General features: G+C 38.3%; 1 protein-coding gene across 2 annotated transcripts in view; it reads right to left on the reverse strand.

The window, feature by feature from the left end:
* SHROOM4 (shroom family member 4) overlaps positions 1-18,231 on the reverse strand; it is a 274,200-nt gene that overhangs the window by 71,644 nt on the left and 184,325 nt on the right. The window lies entirely within an intron of this gene.

An 18,231-nucleotide genomic window follows, 5' to 3' on the forward strand; every position in this document is an offset into this window, starting at 1 on the left:
GAGAGAGAGAGAGAGAGAGAGAGAGATTACAAAAGAAAAATTTCTTCATCTCATACAAAATGCATGTACTAAAATTAGTTTTTAACTTTTGTTCAAAATGTTCCATTCTCATGGAAGAGCTATGGGTACTTGAAAAAACATCTTTCTGAAATGCAAAGAGGGACAACATCAGATAAGTAATCTTCAGTGTGTGTAAATTTCAATCAAACCTTTTTTATGACTGAGAGAAGGAGGAGGCCAGGTAATATTCTACATTTTCCCCTAGATAGAAAACCTACCGTGTATAACTTCCCAAAGTCTATTCAAAGGCATGCATTAACTTTTTACTTAACAAAATTGAAGTATATTCTGCACCCCCATCACAGGAGAAAAAAGGAAGAATACATCTTTGCATTAGAAGCCAGAGACATAATCATTTTTAGCTGAACAAGATGCCAGAACAGGCAACCAGTGCTTTCCCTTTGATGAACTGGAAAGCAATCAATGCACTCTTGCTAGATTGGAGCTTTCACTCAAAATAGAAACTGGCCTGATGTCCAAAAAGCTGGCAGTTCAGAGATATATCCCCAGAAAGGATCTTGACACTTGCACCAAGATCCAGAGTTGGCATGCTCATCAGGACCCAAGTTTAAGACTGAGGCTTGAAGAAGTTGTTAAGTTACAAGGACCAGTGAGGAATATGCAACATCTTCAGGATTCATGTTTCTTTCACCAGCTAGCTAGAAGAAACAGCTAGGGTGCTTAAGGTTTCATTCATTTAGTAGTTTTAATAAAGACATTGGATTTTTAGTAAAGACATTTATTTAATTTTGAATTTATCAAAGATATAGAGAGATAATACTTATAAATCTTAGAATGGGGGGTTAAAATGTTATTCAAACTTCTGCTTCTGGGAAAATGGAGATGAACTTTTCCCTATTCCTTCCATTAATATAATTAAAACTCTTCAACATTATATGTAAAATAAACGTCAGAAGACTCTCATCTGACTTCCTCTGATACCACTCCTTAGGAGAAAATATTTGCAAAACACACATCTGATAAAGGACTAGTATCCAGAATGCATAAAGAAATTTCAAAAGTCAGGAGTAAAACACAATCCAATTAGAAGAGTCTTATTGCAATGAAGAGGACTTCTAGTACATTACAGAGGCAAACCAACCAAGGCGCCTTTGGTTCCAAGGGAAAACACACTGGTAGTTTCTTGGGTATTCTTTTTGCCATATTTAGTCCAGATTTGGAGCTGAGAAGCAACAACCTGGAAATGCTAGTAGGCACAGACAAAATAACCTCCAATGAAAGCCTGTTCTCACTATCCGGGAGAGGGGTAGCCTATCAAGACAGAAAATGTTTAGACAATAACTGCTCTACTCTAGCCAAACACCACAGAAAATTCATGGTCCCATCCCCACTCATGCCAACAAAGGCTGAGTGGGAAGCCTAGACTTCCACTCTAACTGGCTGTGGTGAGTGCCCCAATCCCCCTTCCTCAGGTGTTGGCAGAAAAGGCCAAATACAGAGACAGGACTTTCATCCACGCTGGATGATAACAAGCCTTTCTGTACTCACGATGTCAATTGAGAACACATAGGGAGCATGGGCATCCACCCCTACTTGGCAATAACAAAGAGCCCCTTCTTCTCCCCGCTGAGGTAGTATCAGAGGAGGCCTGGTGAAGCATCAGAACTTCTACTACTGCCCAGCAGTGAGGAGGCCACTCCTCTTCTCTGTGGTGTCAGAGAAGGCCACGTGGGAAGCAGCAAGGAGGCACTTCCAGCAAGGGAGGTATCAGTGGAAGCCTAGCAGGAACAAAGAGCCTTCTTACTCAGGTATCAACAGAGGCCCAGCGAAGAACCTATACTTGTACCTCCATATGGAAGTAATGAGGCAGCAACCCCATTCCTTGCCACAGTGGTGTCAGAAGCAGCTGGCTAAAACAGAATGTGGAAATATGATTCAGACTCATAATATCCAACAAAAAAGAGAGAACAAAGAGATAACAGAACAAAATGTTAGATTTAAGCTGTAACATATCAATCACTACATTAAATGTAAATGGTCTAAATATACCAAATAAAAGACCAAGATTGGCAGAGTGCATAAAAACACATGACCCAACTATATGCCATCAACAGAAACTCACTTCAAACAAAACAAATGCAGGCAGATTGAAAGTGAAAGGATGGAAAATATACCATGTCAATACTAATTAAAATAAAAAATGAATGGTTATATTAATAGCAGAGAAAGTAGGCAATTAAAGCAATAAAAGGCATTCAGATTAGAAAGGATGAAATGAAACTATCCCTATTTACAGGTAATATATGTTGAAAATCCCAAAGAATCTAAAACCAACAAAAGCAAACAAACAAAAGAAACTCTTAGAATATCAGCATGTTTGAAGCACACAAGATTAACACACCAAAAACAATCACATTTCTATATTCTAACAATAAACATGCAGAACCAAATTTTAAAACAATACTATTTATAATTGTTGCAAAATTGAAATACTTAGATATAAATCTAACAGAAAACGTATAGGAAATGTATGCTGAAAACTACACAATGCTGATGAAAGAAATAAAATATTTAAACAAATGGAGAGACACACTGTGTTCATGGAGTAGAAGACTTAATATAGTAAAGATGTCAATTCTCCCCAAATTTTTAAACATATTTAATCCAATTCCTACCAAAACCTCATCAAGATTTTTTGTTGGCATAGATGCAATTGTTCTGGAAAGGCAGAACAACCAGGATAGCTAAAGTAATTTTGGAAAAGAAGAATAAAGTGAGAGGAAACCATGTACCCAATTTTAAGACTTATCTAATTACAGTAACCAAGACTGTATGGTACTGATGGAGGGCTACACACATAGATCAATAGAACAGAACACAAAACCCAGAAATAGACCCACACAGATATGCCCAACTTATTTCTGACAAAGTTGCAAAAGCAATTCAATGGAAGAAAGTCAACCTTTTCAACAAATTGTCCTGTAACCATTAGACAATCATAGGCCTAAAAACAAGCTTCTAACTAAGTCTCATACATGCATACACAAAAATCCTCAAAATGGATCATGGACTTAAGTAAATATAATAAAAACATAAAACTATAAATGTTTTTGAAAAAAACAGGAGAAAATATTTGGCATCTACAACGTGGCAAATAGTTTTTAGACTTAACATCAAAAGCATGATCCATCAAAGAAAAAATTGATAAAGTTACCTTATCTGTTCTTTCATAAGTTGTTGCTGCATAGACTATTATTTGCTAGATGTTAGAACTTTAAAGATGATTAAAATGCAGTCTCTGCCTTCAAGGAGATCACAATTTAGGAGGGTAAAGAGATACCTAAACTAATAGTTATGATGAAATGTGGTAAGTGCAAGAGTAGGGAACAATTAGCTCTCCTGTAGGAATGAGGAAGGCCTTGTAACATATAGAAAGGACCTTTAATAACAAGTAGGGGCGGCTTACCAGGTAAAGAAGGAGTGGGAGACTATTCCAAGCAGAGAGAACAGTATCTGCACAGGCAAAGGGCCATGAAAGGTCACTGTATTTGGTGGATGGTTAAGACGTTCAAGGAGGCTAAAAGTATAAGATTTGGAAGAAGACATATTTGAGGTAGAATCAATAATATTTGGTAACTGATTTGATAAAGGTGAAGTAAGTAGCTGAGAGAAGGAGGTATCAAGAAGCTTGTCAAAGTCCTACTTTAGGGAACTAGGACCATTAAATGTGATCATAAACAGGAAAGGAAGAGAGAGTGTTCTTGTTTTTGAAGGGGGAGAATATCAAGACTTATTGAGTTGAGGTACCTGTGTTTCTTGGCTAAAATGTCCTACAGACAACTGGAAATATGAAGTTGGTATTCAGAAAATAATTCTGGGCTAGAGATTTAAATCTGAGAGGCATCAGTATTCAGGTGGCTAATGCCATGGCAGTGAATTATGTTTCATACTGAAAGGACAGACTGAGAAGCTGGATGTGTGTATATGTATGAGAGACAAAAAGAAATAGAGAAAAGTCCAATGTTCTTTTTTGACTGCTTGTCATTCAGTCTTCACAAAAGTAGCTTAGAGTCTCCTCAATGCATTAACATTTAGAGAACTCTGGCCTGAATAATACAAAGAGATGACAAGGTTGTAGTTCATCCATTTCTCACCCATTGCTGCCAACTCCCTTCTCTTCTGTCTCGGCATGGCATCTCTGGGGAGGCGAGGATCTGCTGAAGTCAGTAAACAAAATTCCACAGCTTTCTGTGGTGAATTATCACTGACTACAGAAAGTGACTTAGAAGTCCTCTAGAAGACCTAGCTAAAATCTCTCCTGTGACAAATGATGCTGTTTCTTCTTGTGATGTCCTTAAAGGAAAATGAAAACAGTTAGATACCCTGTAGTGTATTCATGGAATTGTGTTTTCTGGTATGAACAGCATGGGAAGGTATATTTTTCGAGAAAATTAAAGTGGCTGAGGGGAGGTCTTAGGGTTGACAGGAAAAAGGGGGTAAGTAGAGGAGATCATGGCACTCAATTCCTGGTATTATAGGAAAGCAGATTTGTTTCTAGAGATTTTTCAGTACTTAAAAACAGTTATTGAATCACTTCTTCCTCTCTTATAAAACAAATATATAAAGAATCAAACACACAGCTTATTTAGTTTGCAAGGCAAAACTCCCCCATGGACATTAAATTGGTTGTGAAATGAGTCAAGGCGGCATTTTGGTTTTGTTTTTGAAGCCATCCATGGCAAGTGACCATGTGTAATGGCCTGAAAATGTTATCTTCTCTGGGTTTAATAATCGTGATTCTTTTACAAATCCTTCACTTGAATGACTTTCCTATCGATTGATTATTTTACTGCACTCCTTGATTGCTCACCAAATTCTTCATACCCATCTTTAGCTGATAGGGTCACTTGAACTCTCTAATCAAAAACTGTGTTTAAACATGGTTCAAAACATTCTGTTCTGTGTAAGGGATATAAGCCTTTGGAAAAAAAGTTTCAAAAAAATATGTCAGGCCCTGTTGTTAAAGGAAGTGGACTTCCCTGGGATATTAATTAAATCCCATTATTATATTCAAATTAAACTGGTGTCTCCTAATTCTAGCTGAAAAAGCAGCAAAGTGGAACAGAAGAAATGTAAAAGAGAAAAGTAGAAAATATCTCCTGTTTAAGGAAACAGGGAAAGGGATTTTTATACACTTAGTGGTATCACTTCCTTAATGAAGCTGTTCCTTTTTCTATAAATTATGTCTGGTGTGGAAAGATGAAAAATGGTAGAAAGAAATTAAAGCAAGAAGGTTGAACAGGTAAATTTGGAGTTTCCCACCTGTGAACTCCAATAGCCAACAGTAGGGGATCAAGCTTATCTGTGGCCAACATAGTGTGAATTATAGTTAATCTCTGAAAGAGACAGACTTTCAAGTGTTTTGGATACTGAGGGAGTCCAAAGGATGAAAACATGCTGTCAGAGAGCATTTTTATTTTATTCAAATTTGAATTAAGATTTGGAGTTGTAAAAGCAAAGTGAAAGAGTATTTTACTTGGTAGTGACTCAGCTATTCATTATTTTTTATTTTATAATCTTTTATTATTTTTATTTCAGCATATTATGGGGGTGCAAATGTTTAGGTTACGTATATTGCCTTTGCCCCACCCAAGTCAGAGCTTCAAGCATGTCCATCCTCCAGGCGGTGCACGCTGCACACATTAGGTGTGAATATTCCCATCCCCTCCACCCCCTCCCACCTGCCGGACACCCGATGAATGTTATTACTATATGTGCACTTAAGTGTTGATCAATTAATACTAATTTGATGGTGCATACATGTGGTGCTTGTTTTTCCATTCTTGTGAGACTTCACTTAGTAGAATGGGCTATAGCTCTATCCAGGATAATACAGGAGGTGCTTGATCACAAATGTTTTTTTGTGGCTGAGTAGAACTCCATGGTATACTTATACCACATTTTATTAATCAACTCATGTATTGATGGGCACTTTAGTTGTTTCCACATCTTCACAATTGTGAATTGTGCTGCTGTTTATTATTTTTAAAAATGGCTCTAAAATTGCCTGTAGTATTGGCCAATCTGTTTTAACATCAATATCTCAGATATTTTTTAAGAGAAAAGGTATGCCTAATTTTCTTTCTTCCCAATGTAGTAAAACATAAACACAAGTTCAACTTAACTGATAAGACTGAGTTTAGACAATAGAGAGGAAAGAGAGGTAATACTTCTGAAGATGCTAAATTCCAAGTATCTTACACAGATGTTCTCATTTCATCCTCAGGGAAAAAAAAAAAAAAACATTGAAAAGGAGATGATAAAAGTGACTCAGAGATATTAAGACACATGTCCAACCTATCAGTCTACTGTTCATATTATACTGGTGGTCCCAGGTGTTCTTCCTAAAGTGTCACTCATTCATTCATCAGCTCTTTATTCAGCACATACTGGATTCCAGGCTCTGGAGTCATGTCCTGGAGATCAATGGTGAACAACACAAGGCCTTAACTTATGGAGCTTTATCTGACTATGATCAATTCTCTAAGTATTGGAGAAGTCTGAGTCCTCTCTAAGCCAAACTACTGACTTTCCATTCTACATTCTATCATCTGCCTAATCAATGGGTATTCTTTTTGTTATATGCCTGTGGTCAACTCAAGTATGATTCACTCAACAGGGGGAAAACAAAATGTTCAATCTCCCTTATCTGTGACATAATTAACCAAATAAGTGTAGGAAAAAGCTATTAGGTCATGTCCAGTCTATCCCTTCTTGTATTATGCTACGTCATTTCTCAATAACATTGCCTAAACTTTCCACTATTTCCTCTCAAAGATTAGCCCCAAATCCAGTAATTTTCATCATCAAGATGGTTTCTTTTGATAGTCAGCCATAACAGCCCTTGTCTTGATTTTATCCAATTATGCTCTGATCTACCCTGATCCCATTCTATGCAATTCTTCTTTTGTTACTATATTTATACCCTTCAAATATATTAATAGCTATAGGTCCCTCACATCCAATTCCCTCCCCTCTCCACCATAGCTGACTCTTAATCTACCCTGAGCAGAGGAAACTGCAACCCCACCACAACTTTTAGCCATTTCAGTATTTCTCCCTATGTAGAGAACAGCAACAAATTCATTGCAGTTCTGGAATCAGACCTTCGAGGTCTCTGCCTATACATGGGGCCGTGGGGTGCATGTCCAGAGATTACAGATTGCATTTGACCTACCTCCTGTCACCTCTACTCTTCTACTCTACTAGGGTAAAGAAGCACTTCTTTAGTGATTTTTTTCCCCAACTACATGTTTGAAGGGTAGCAGAAAAGATCCAATTTTCTTAAAAGAATATCTTAGAAGATTCTGTTGACTCTATCTCAGTGCACAATTCATTCATTCACTCTCCTACTCAACTTTTGTTGAAAACCAGCAGTCATACACTATATAAGTCACTACATATACTATGTGAATCTGAGATGTTCCTTTTTCTCAAAGAATTCACAGTTTAATAAAAGATAAATAGGTCCTTCTCCCCAATTTATTCCTTGTCACTCTCCTTTTCTAAAAAAAAAAAAATTATTTACATACAGAATTCCTCACTTTCCATTCACTCTTCACTGAAATTGGGCCCCTAATGTTTTAATAAGGTCTTTTCTGCCAAAGTTGATCAATAACCTCCAAATTAGCAAACTCAATAGTCTCTTTTTGCAAAATGGCAGAGTAAAGGTAACCCCCCAGATTCCTGCTCCCAGAGAAAGAGACATAGATCTTGGTCTCCTACACACAAGTGGATCTCTCCCCCACAAGAACAGCATTGTGAATCAGCAGAGGTTCAGCATGGGAGTTTCAAAAATGGAAAAAAAAACAAGGTGATCGGGAGATAAGATCGCATTCTCTGGAGAGTGGAAAACAAACAATAGGGTATAGAGCGTGGGAGGGTGCTGGCCCGATGGTCCAGGGGATGAAGTGGGATCAGACCCACAGGAGAACTTCTTGCTTCCCCATTGTCCTCCACACCCATCCATCCAGGGACATGCCTGAAGTTGGTGCAAAATTGCGGCAGGAGAAGTGGGTGCTGTAGAGTGCAGTCATTAGTGGAAAGCACCGTGAACCACCCCCCAGAGCTCTGTGCTAGGATGTCACCAAGTGGGGAGGAAACTGGACTGAGCTGATAGGGGAGGCAGTTAGATATCTTGCCTCTGGTAACCAGCAGGGCCAGTCCTACAGAGCTGTTCACTAAGTTGGGGACTCTAAGCTGGAACTGCCTCAGGCGAATAAGCCCTCCGAGGGTCAGTCAGTAAGAGCAAGAAAGATGGCTGAACAGGCATGAGTCGGTGGGAAGGAGGCATAGAGGAGGCAACGGAGCGTCCTGATGAACCAAATCCCCAACCCGGCACCTGCCACCTCCTAAACAGTCACACCCAGTGCTGGTACCCTGTGAGTGGGCAAGTGGTCACCACTGAGGGGGTCCACAGCCCAGCCACCATGGTGTGATACAGTGTGGCAGGCAGATCCCCTCCCCCAGTCTAGAGACTCTATTGACAAATTCCACCCTTACACAATCTGAGATGGGCTGGCCAGGCCTGGCTCGATCAATGAACTCTGAACTCTAGTGCTGAGAAGGCTAAAGCCAAGGGGAGTTACAGCCACTGGGGCATGGGGTGCAGGGCAGACTGGGGAGCTACCTCCGCCTAACCAGGATCTATCCTGTGGAAAGTGGTAGGCTCCACCCCTGGAGGTGGGGTGAGACAAGAAAAGCCACTCTCCCCCTGATCTATGGTGAATCCCTGATGAGCCTATGCATAGATCAATAGCTGGCAGCCAAATGACCTTGCATTCCAGACCAGTTTAGGTCACCCAGTTGATCAAAATGCTGGGATTGGATCTCTTCCCCTGGTCAGTGGCCAACAATCAGGGCAGTGGTCAAGGAACAAATCCCTAATAAGTGCCCACAACAGGCTCCACAAGTAACCCCTCCCATCAGGAGTAGCCTCCAAAGTGTGGTGGAAGAGTTCCCCCCAGTGGCAGATCAAGAAACTATAGAAGAGAGGACCCTGTGTACCATACGAAAAAAAATCAGCCAGAGATAGGGAGGGTTCAGCGAGATAGGGAGGGTTCTGATCTCAGATGATTTAGTTTTTAAACCAAAAATAAGTAGTGAAAGAAAAAGAGGATCATTATATAATGGTGAAGGGTAGAGTTCAACAAGATGACATAACAATTTTAAATATATATGCACCCAACTTATGTGCACCCAGATTCATAAAGCAAACCTTACTGGATCTAAGCAAATTGATTAACAGCAACCCCATAATAACCAGGGATTTTTATTTTATATTTTTTATTTTAGCGTATTATGGGGGTACAAGTGTTAAGGTTACTTACATTGCCCATGCACCCCTCCCCCCTTAAGTAAGAGCTTCAAGCATGTCCATTCCCCAAACATTGCACATCTTACTCGTTGTGGTTGTATATACCCAATAACCAGGTATTTTAACACCTCACTGACTGCACAGGACAGATCCTTTAAAGAAAGAAAAAATAATAAAGAAATAATGGACTTAAATAAAACTCTAGAACAATTGGGCCTGATTGACATTTACAGGACATTCTACCCAAAATCCACTGAATATGCATTCTTCTCATAAGCTCATGGGACATTCTCTAAGATAGACAATATCCTAGGACACAAAGCAAGTATCAAAAATTTAAAAGTATAGAAATCATACAATGTATCTTCTCGGGATCACAGTGGAATAAAAGTATAAATCAATCCTAACAGAAACTCACATTTCTACACAAAAATATGGAAATTAAACAACCTCTTACTAAATGATTCCTTCATAAATGAAGAAATCAAGATGGAAATAAAAAAATTCTTTGAACAAAATGACAATGGAGAGACAAGTTATCAAATCTTCTGGGACACAGCTAAAGCAGTACTGAGAAGAAAGTTTATCTCGATAAATGCCTATAACCCAAAGCCAAAAAGATCACAAATAGACAATTTAATGAATCGACTCAAAGCTGGAAAAAGAAGAACAAACGAACCCAAAACCCAGCAGAAGTGAAATTAACAAGATCAAATCAGAACTAAATGAAATTGACAACAGGGAAATCATACAGAAGATTAATAAAACAAAAAGTTGGTTCTTCGAAAAAATTAACAAATTTGACATGCCTTTGGCTAGACTAACGAAAAGCAGAAAAGGAAATCTCTAATAAGCTCCATTAGGAACAAAAAGGAGATATCACAACTGATCCCAAGGAGATACAAGATATAATTTACAAATACTACAAAAACTTTATGCACACAAACTTGAAAATGAGGAGGAAATGGACAAATTTCGAGAAACACACAGCCTCCCTAGGCTCAACCAGGAAGAAATAGAATTCCTGAACAGACCAATATCAAGAGCCTAAATAGAAATGGCAATTACAAATCTTCCTAAAAAGAAAAGTCCCAGCCCAGATGCTTTCACACCTGAATTTTACCACACTTATAAAGAAGAACTGGTGCCTATCTTGCAGAAATTATTCCACAACATCGAGAAGAATGGAAACCTCCCCAACACCTTTTATGAAGCGAACTTGTAACCCTTATACCACAATGAGGAAAGGATGTAATAAAAAAAGAAAACTACAGACCAATATCCTTAATGAATATAGATGCAAAAATTTCAAAAAAATCCTAGCTAACCGAATCCAGATCCTTATCAAGAAAATAATAATCATGACCAAGTGGGTTTCATCCCAGGGATGCAGAGATGGTTCAACATACACAAATATATAAATGTAATTCATCACATAAACAGAAGCAAAAACAAAGACCACATGATTCTTTCAACAGATGCAAAAAAGCTTTTGACAAATTTCAACACCCTTTCATGATAAGAACACTTAATAAAATAGGCATAGAAGGGACATACTTAAAAATGATACAAGCCATATACGACAGACCCATAGCCACTATCATACTGAATGGGGAAAAATTGAAAGCATTCCCACTTAGAACTGGAACCAGGCAAGGTTACACACTATCTCCACTTCTATTAAACATAATGCTGAAAGTCCTTACTATAGCAATCAGACACGAAAGTGGAATTAAATGTATCCAAATTGGGACAAAAGAGATCAAACTTTCACTGTTTGCTGATGATATGATATTATATTTATAAAATTCCAAGGATTCAATCAAGAGACTCCTGTAATTGATAAATGAATTAAGTAAAGTCTCAGGATAAAAAATCAATAGACAGAAATCAAAGGCATTGATATATGTCAACAACAATCAAATTGAGAACCAAATCAGAGACTCAATACTCTTCACAATAGCAACAAAGAAAATAATGTACCTAGGAATATACTTAAACAAGGAGGTAAAAGACTTATACAGGGAGAACTATGAAACACTGAGGAAGGAAATAGCAGAGGATGTAAACAGATGGAAATCCATACCATACTCGTGGGTAGGCAGACTCCAAATTGTTAAAATGTCTATACTAACCAAATTGATCTACAGATTCAATGCAATACCTATTGATATCCCAACATCATTCTTCACAGATATAGAAAAAATAATTTTACACTTCATTTGGAACCAGAGAAGACCCCGTATATCAAAAGCAATTCTAGGCAATAAAAACAAAATGGGAGGTATCAATATGCCAGATTTCAAACTATACTACAAAGCAGTAGTAATTAAATCAATTTGGTATTGGCACAAAAATAGGAATATTGACCAATGGAACAGAACTGAGAACTCTGAATAAAACCATCCTCATATAGCCCTCTAATCTTCAACAAAGCAGACAACAACATACACTGGGGAAAAGACTCCCTTTTCAATAAATGATGCTGGAAAAACTGGATAGCCACATGTAGAAGGCTGAAGCAGGATCCACGCCTTTCACCTCTTCCAAAAATCAACTCACGCTGGGTAACAGACTTAAACCTAAGGTATTAAACTATTAGAATTCTAGAGGTAAATATTGGAAACACTCTTCTAGTCACTGGCCTAGGGTAAGAATTTATGAAGAAGAACCCAAAGGCAATCACAGCAGCAACAAAAATAAATAAATGGGACATGATCAAACTGAAATGCTTCTGCACAGCCAACGAAACAGTCATGAAAGCAAACAGACAACCCACAGAATGGGAGAAAATTTTCGCATCCTACCCATCTGATAAGGGGCTGATAACAAAAATCTATTTAGAACTCATGAAAATCAGCAAGAAAAAAATCAAACAACCCTATCAAAAAGTGGGGAAAGAACATGAATAGACATTTTTCAAAAGAAGACAGAATAATGGCCAACAAACATATGAAAAAATGCTCAACATCTCTAATCATCAGGGAAATGCAAATCAAAATCACAATGAGTTATGACTTATTTCCAGTAAGAATGGCCCAAAACAATAGATGTTGGCATGGATGCAGAGAGATAGGAACACTCCTACACTGCTGGTGGGACTGCAAACTAGTTCAACCTCTATGGAAAGCAATATGGAGATACCTTAAAGTGATATAAGTAGATCTACCATTTGATTCAGCAATCCCATTACTGGGCATCTACCCAAAAGATCAAATGACACTCTACAAAAAAGACACCTGCATTTGAATGTTTATAGCAGCACAATTCACAATTGCAAAGCTGTGCAAACAACCCAAATGCCCATCATTTCATGAGTGGATTAATAAAATGTGGTATATGTATACCATTGAGTACTATTCAGCTCTAAGAAACAACAGTGTTATAGCACCTCTTGTATTTTCTTGGATAGAGCTGGAACCCATATCCTAAGTGAAGTATCCCAAGAATGGAAAAACAGGCACCACATTTACTCACCAGCAAATTGGTATTAACTGATCAGCACCTAAGTGGACGCATAGGAATTACATTAAATGGGTAATGGGCAGGTGGGAGGGGAAGGAGGGGGCGGGTATATACATACATAATGGGTGAGATGTGCACCATCTGGGGGATGGTCACACTTGAAGCTCAGACTTGTGGGGGGAGGGGGTAAGGGCATTATTTGAAACCTTAAAATTTGTACCCCCATAATATGGTGAAAATAAAATATAGTCTCCATTCAAGATTCATTTGACTTTAACACAAGAGTATTTAACACTATTGCTCCATGGACAGTTTTTTCTTTTTTCTTTTTTTTCTTTCTTTTTTTTTTTTTTTTTTTTTAGCTTTTTCTTGAATTCCTCTCCTTGGTCTTGGATTCCATGACATCCCTTTCCTGTATGTCTCCTCCTACTTCTCTGATTGCTCTTTCTTTGTCTTTTTTACACCCCATTTCTCTCTTCACTCTCAGCTGATGGCTTCTCCTTATATTTGGTTTTAAAAGAGAAGCATTGAGATGAGAACTTTCTCTTCTTTCCATCACTGCAGCACTAACCCACTTTACCTTATCTCCTGTTAATATGGATGACTTATCATTATTCTTTTTTTTGAGACAGAGTCTCACTTTGTTGCTCAGGTTAGAGTGAGTGCTGTGATGTCAGCCTAGCTCACAGCAACCTCAAACTCCTGGGCTCAAGCGATCCTGCTGCCTCAGCCTCCTGAGTAGCTGGGACTACAGGCATGTGCCACCATGCCCAGCTAATTTTTTCTATATGTATTAGTTGGCCAATTAATTTCTTTCTATTTATAGTAGAGACGGGGTCTCATTCTTGCTCAGGCTGGTTTTGAACTCCTGACCCTGAGCAATCCTCCCGCCTCGGCCTTCCAGATTGCTAGGATTACAGGCGTGAGCCACCGCGCCCGGCCTTATCATTATTCTTATCAAAGTTCGATAGCCACCCCCCCACTCATGCTCTGATCTCCCCCAAGGACCTTGCTGCTGCAATTATCCCTTGTTTTCTATACCATCAATTTCCTTTTTGCTACTGAATTATTTCCATTACCAGCATTATTAAATCAGATATTTAATATTCTTGGTTTAAAAGTTCCCTTTCTTTTTTTGTATTTATATATATATATATATATATATATATATATATATATACATATATATATACTTTTATTGAATATATCCTTTCAAAACATATTGTTTTGTGTGCATGCATTTTTAGTTCTTATATAATAATTATACATTTTTTGGGTACATGTGATATTTTGATACATAGGTACAATATATAATGATCAAACCAGGATAACTGGGATACCCACCACCTCAAACATTTATCATTTATTCATGTTGAGAACATTCCAAATCTTCTCTTGTAGCTATTTTAAAATATACAATAAATTATAGGTAACTATAGTCACCGGGCTGTGCTATCAGACACTAGAACTTATTCCTTTCTTTTTAAAATAAATTTTATTAATTGGCAAATAAAAACTGTATGTTTATCCCAATTGTCCTTCCAGATAATACTCCATTTTTCTGCATCCCTTTACAACTAATCTCCTAGAAAGACTTATTGTCTTCACTTCTTCACCTCCCATTATTTTATGAAACAATCCATTGGGTTTTTGTCTCTAACATTCCATTGTCAAGGTTGCTAATGACCTTCATATTGCCAAATCAACAGTTAGTTCTCAGAACTGATGTTTCACCAACATTTGACACAGATGACCACTCCCTCTTTCTTGAATCAGTTTCTTCATTTGCACTGTGGGCCACCACTCTCTTTGGGTTTTTCTCCTACCTCCCTGGCCACTTTTTCTCAGCTTATTCTTTTGGTTGCTCTTCACCTGCCCTATCTCTAAATATTGGAGTATCCCACGGCTCAGTCCAAGGACCTCTCTTCTTTGCTGTCTACAATTAACTCATTAGTGATCCCACCTCGTATCAAGACTTTAATTATCAGAGGCTGACTCCAAAATTTATATATTCAACCTTGACCTATTTTCTGAACTCTAGACTCTTCATCTAACTTCTTATTTAACATTACAATGTAGCTGTCCAACAGGCATCTCATTACATGTACAAAGTTAACATTTGCAAAATCAAGATATTTGTTTCCTACTTCTTCCCACCACCCATCAAACTTGCTCCTCCTCTGGTCTATCCCGCCTCGGTAACTGGTACCATCCAGTTATTCAGGCCAAAACCAGTGAACATTTTATTCTCTACTTACCCATTCCCTACGACAACCCTGCCCAACTCACACCTCATCCGTCAGCAAGTCTTCCCAAACAAATCCTAAATCCAACCACTTTTCACCATTCCCATTACTAAAATCGAAATCCAACCCATCACCATCTCTTGCCTGAACTATTCCAATTAGCCTCCTAACAAGTGTTCCTGCTTCCTCTCTGCCCCCCTACAGTCTGCTTACCATACAGCAGCTAGGGTGATCATTTCCAAGTCCAAAACCATTCAAACCACTGTCCTTCTTAGAGCCCTCTAACAATTAGAATACATTTTAACTTCTTACTAAAGCCTACAAGACTCTATGTGATTGTATCCCTGACTACAACTTCATCTCCCTTCATGCTTCTTTTGCTTACTATACTCCAGTTTCAACAGCTTTCTTTCTGACTCTTGAATACATTGTGTATGTCCCCATTTAAGGGCCTTTAAACTTGATATCCTTCTGCTAGAATGCTCTTCTCAGATCTTTATGTGGCTGCCTCTTTCTCATCATTTAATTCTTGGTTCAAATATCTTCAGCGAGGCCTTCCTTAAATTAGCTAAAGTCTCCCCTGCCCCTGCTGCACCAATGACACCCACATTTAGTCATTTTATATGCCCTTACTTTGCCTTATTTTTCTTTATAGCACTTATCACTAACTGATATTACATAATATGTTTGCTTATTTGTGATTATTGTCTACTTCTCCCATCTCCACTCGGATACCATCTCCATGAGGGAAAGGACTATTTTGTTCACTACTATCTCTTGAGTTCCCACAACAGTACCTGGCACAGGGTGTGGCCCTACTAGATATTTGTCATATGAATGAATGAATGGTTCTTTTCCCTGTGTTTAGCTCATAAAAAATGTCCCCCAGGATATGGCCCCTAATGCACTTTTCTTACTCTTTATAATACTGTTTATGGAAGATCCCATCCATTCCAATGGCTTCGATTACTATCTATCCAAATAACTCTCAGCCTAATTACTGAGTCCTTATTTTTTTCTTGTACACAAGAACAATAGTTACTACTGCCTATTGGGAATTTCTACTTGGATCTCTTACAGATGCTTTAAACTCCACATTTCTAAAACTATATCATTATTTTCCTTCCTTCTGATATAATGTATATAAAGTACCTGATCAAATGCTCAGTACTCAGTAGGTACCCAATAAATGCTATTTCCTATAACTAGCATCTGTAACTTATAACTCTATCCAGTCTCTTTAATAAGAAACCTTGGACTCCTCTTTGACTCATATCTCTTTTCTTTACTGAATCCACCACTTCAACTTTCAAGTATTTGGATGCCTGAAAGTCCAACATCCCTGGTATTCTTGGCCTCTAGTACTGACTGTAATGAACCTCCTTGCCCTCATGTGACACACATTCATTCAACTCAATTAGCTATTCAATGATTATAGAGCATGTAACCCTGGTAAGCACTACAATGGCTATACTAGAGATACAAGGATGAACAGCACATGGGCACTGCCCAAAATTTATATGTGGAAACAGACAAGTAAACAAGCTGTTGCAATTCTAGATAGAGGAAATCATAGGATGTTGTTTATGAGATAAGGCTTAATACAGTCCGTGAATGAAATATCTAAGGAAAGCTTCTTGAAAGTGGTAAACCTCAGGTCAAGTCTTGAGTGTTTAGTAAGAGTTAGCTAAGCAAAGAAGAGGAGGAGGCAGTTGTCATTCTGGGAAGAAGGAGCAGAATGAGAAAAGGCAAAGAGATATGAAAGGATATGTTATAACTGGGGAAGTATAAGCAATTGAATGTGGCCATAACATAAAGTGCAAGCTTGTGTGGAGATGGTGGACATAAACGGCAGTTATATTTTAGGGGTCCTGTTCAACAATGTTAAGGAGTTTGGATTTTATCCTGAACACAGTAAGGATCCTTGAAGGGTTTTGGTGAGTAAGGGTTTCATGACCAGATTTACATATTAAAAGATGACTCTGCTTTCAATGTGCAGAATAAATTCAGGAGGTAGGCAGCATGGCAAGACTAGAGGTAGATAATCTAGTTGAGAGACTGTTGCAGCAAACAAGCAAGAGAGGAGAAATTTGAGACATTTTCACCAGGCAAAAAATGGCCTAGACTTGATCAATTAAATATATAAATGAGGACTTGAGAAAACTCGGTTCACTGTGAACTATTCACTTTGATAGAATTACACTGGAGGAGAAGCAGATTTTATCAGGGTTCAGAGGTGGAAGTTAATGGGTTTAAAGTATACAGGTGGAGTTTCGGAGATACCTGTAGGGGCCTACAAATGAAGATATACTGAAAGAAGTATGATGTATGGGAGAGCGGTATGGGATGGAGTGAGAGATTTAGAAGTTTGAAATGCTAAATTAAGCCATGGAAGGAATTAAATCACCCAGAATATATAGTGTGATAAGAGTAGAGAAACTTGTGCAGAACTTTAGAGAATATTAATACTTAAGGGGAAAGCGGTGGAAGAGGAACCTTAAAAAGGGAAGAGACAAGAGAGCAATAAAAACTAGGGGAAGAATAGTATTACTGGAGCTAAAGAAGAGGAAAATGTGAGAAGGAAGTAGTGTTCAATAGTGTTAAGTGCTGATGAGAGGTTGCACTGGGTTGAATGGTGTCCCCTCAAAATTCATGTCCACCCAGAACCTTAGAATGCAGCCCTATTTAGAGGTATGGTCATTGCAATTGTAATTAGTTAATATGAGGTCAGACTGCACTAAGGTGGGCCCTAAACCCAATGGCTGGTAACCTTATAAGAACGCCATACAGACACACAGACATGGAGACAGGTAACCACCAAAAGCTAGAAGAGGAAAGGAAGGATTGTTCCCTAGAGCCTTCAGAGGGAGCAGGGCCCTGCCAACACCTTGATTTCAGACTTCTAGTCTCCTGAACTCTGAGAACATTTCTGTTGCTTTAAGACACCCACTTTGTGGTTCTTTATTATGGCAGCCCTAGGACTTCAATACAGAGGTGAAGTATGATAGGAACTGAAAGGAATTCATTGCTTTAAATAATTAATAGGTCACTGGTAACTCTGACTAGAGTTACTTGAGGGATGTGGTAGGGGACAAAGTTAGATTGTTATGAGTTGTACTTGTG

This window comes from Microcebus murinus, chromosome X (genome assembly GCF_040939455.1).
Source record: "Microcebus murinus isolate Inina chromosome X, M.murinus_Inina_mat1.0, whole genome shotgun sequence".
NCBI classification, from domain to species: domain Eukaryota; kingdom Metazoa; phylum Chordata; class Mammalia; order Primates; family Cheirogaleidae; genus Microcebus; species Microcebus murinus.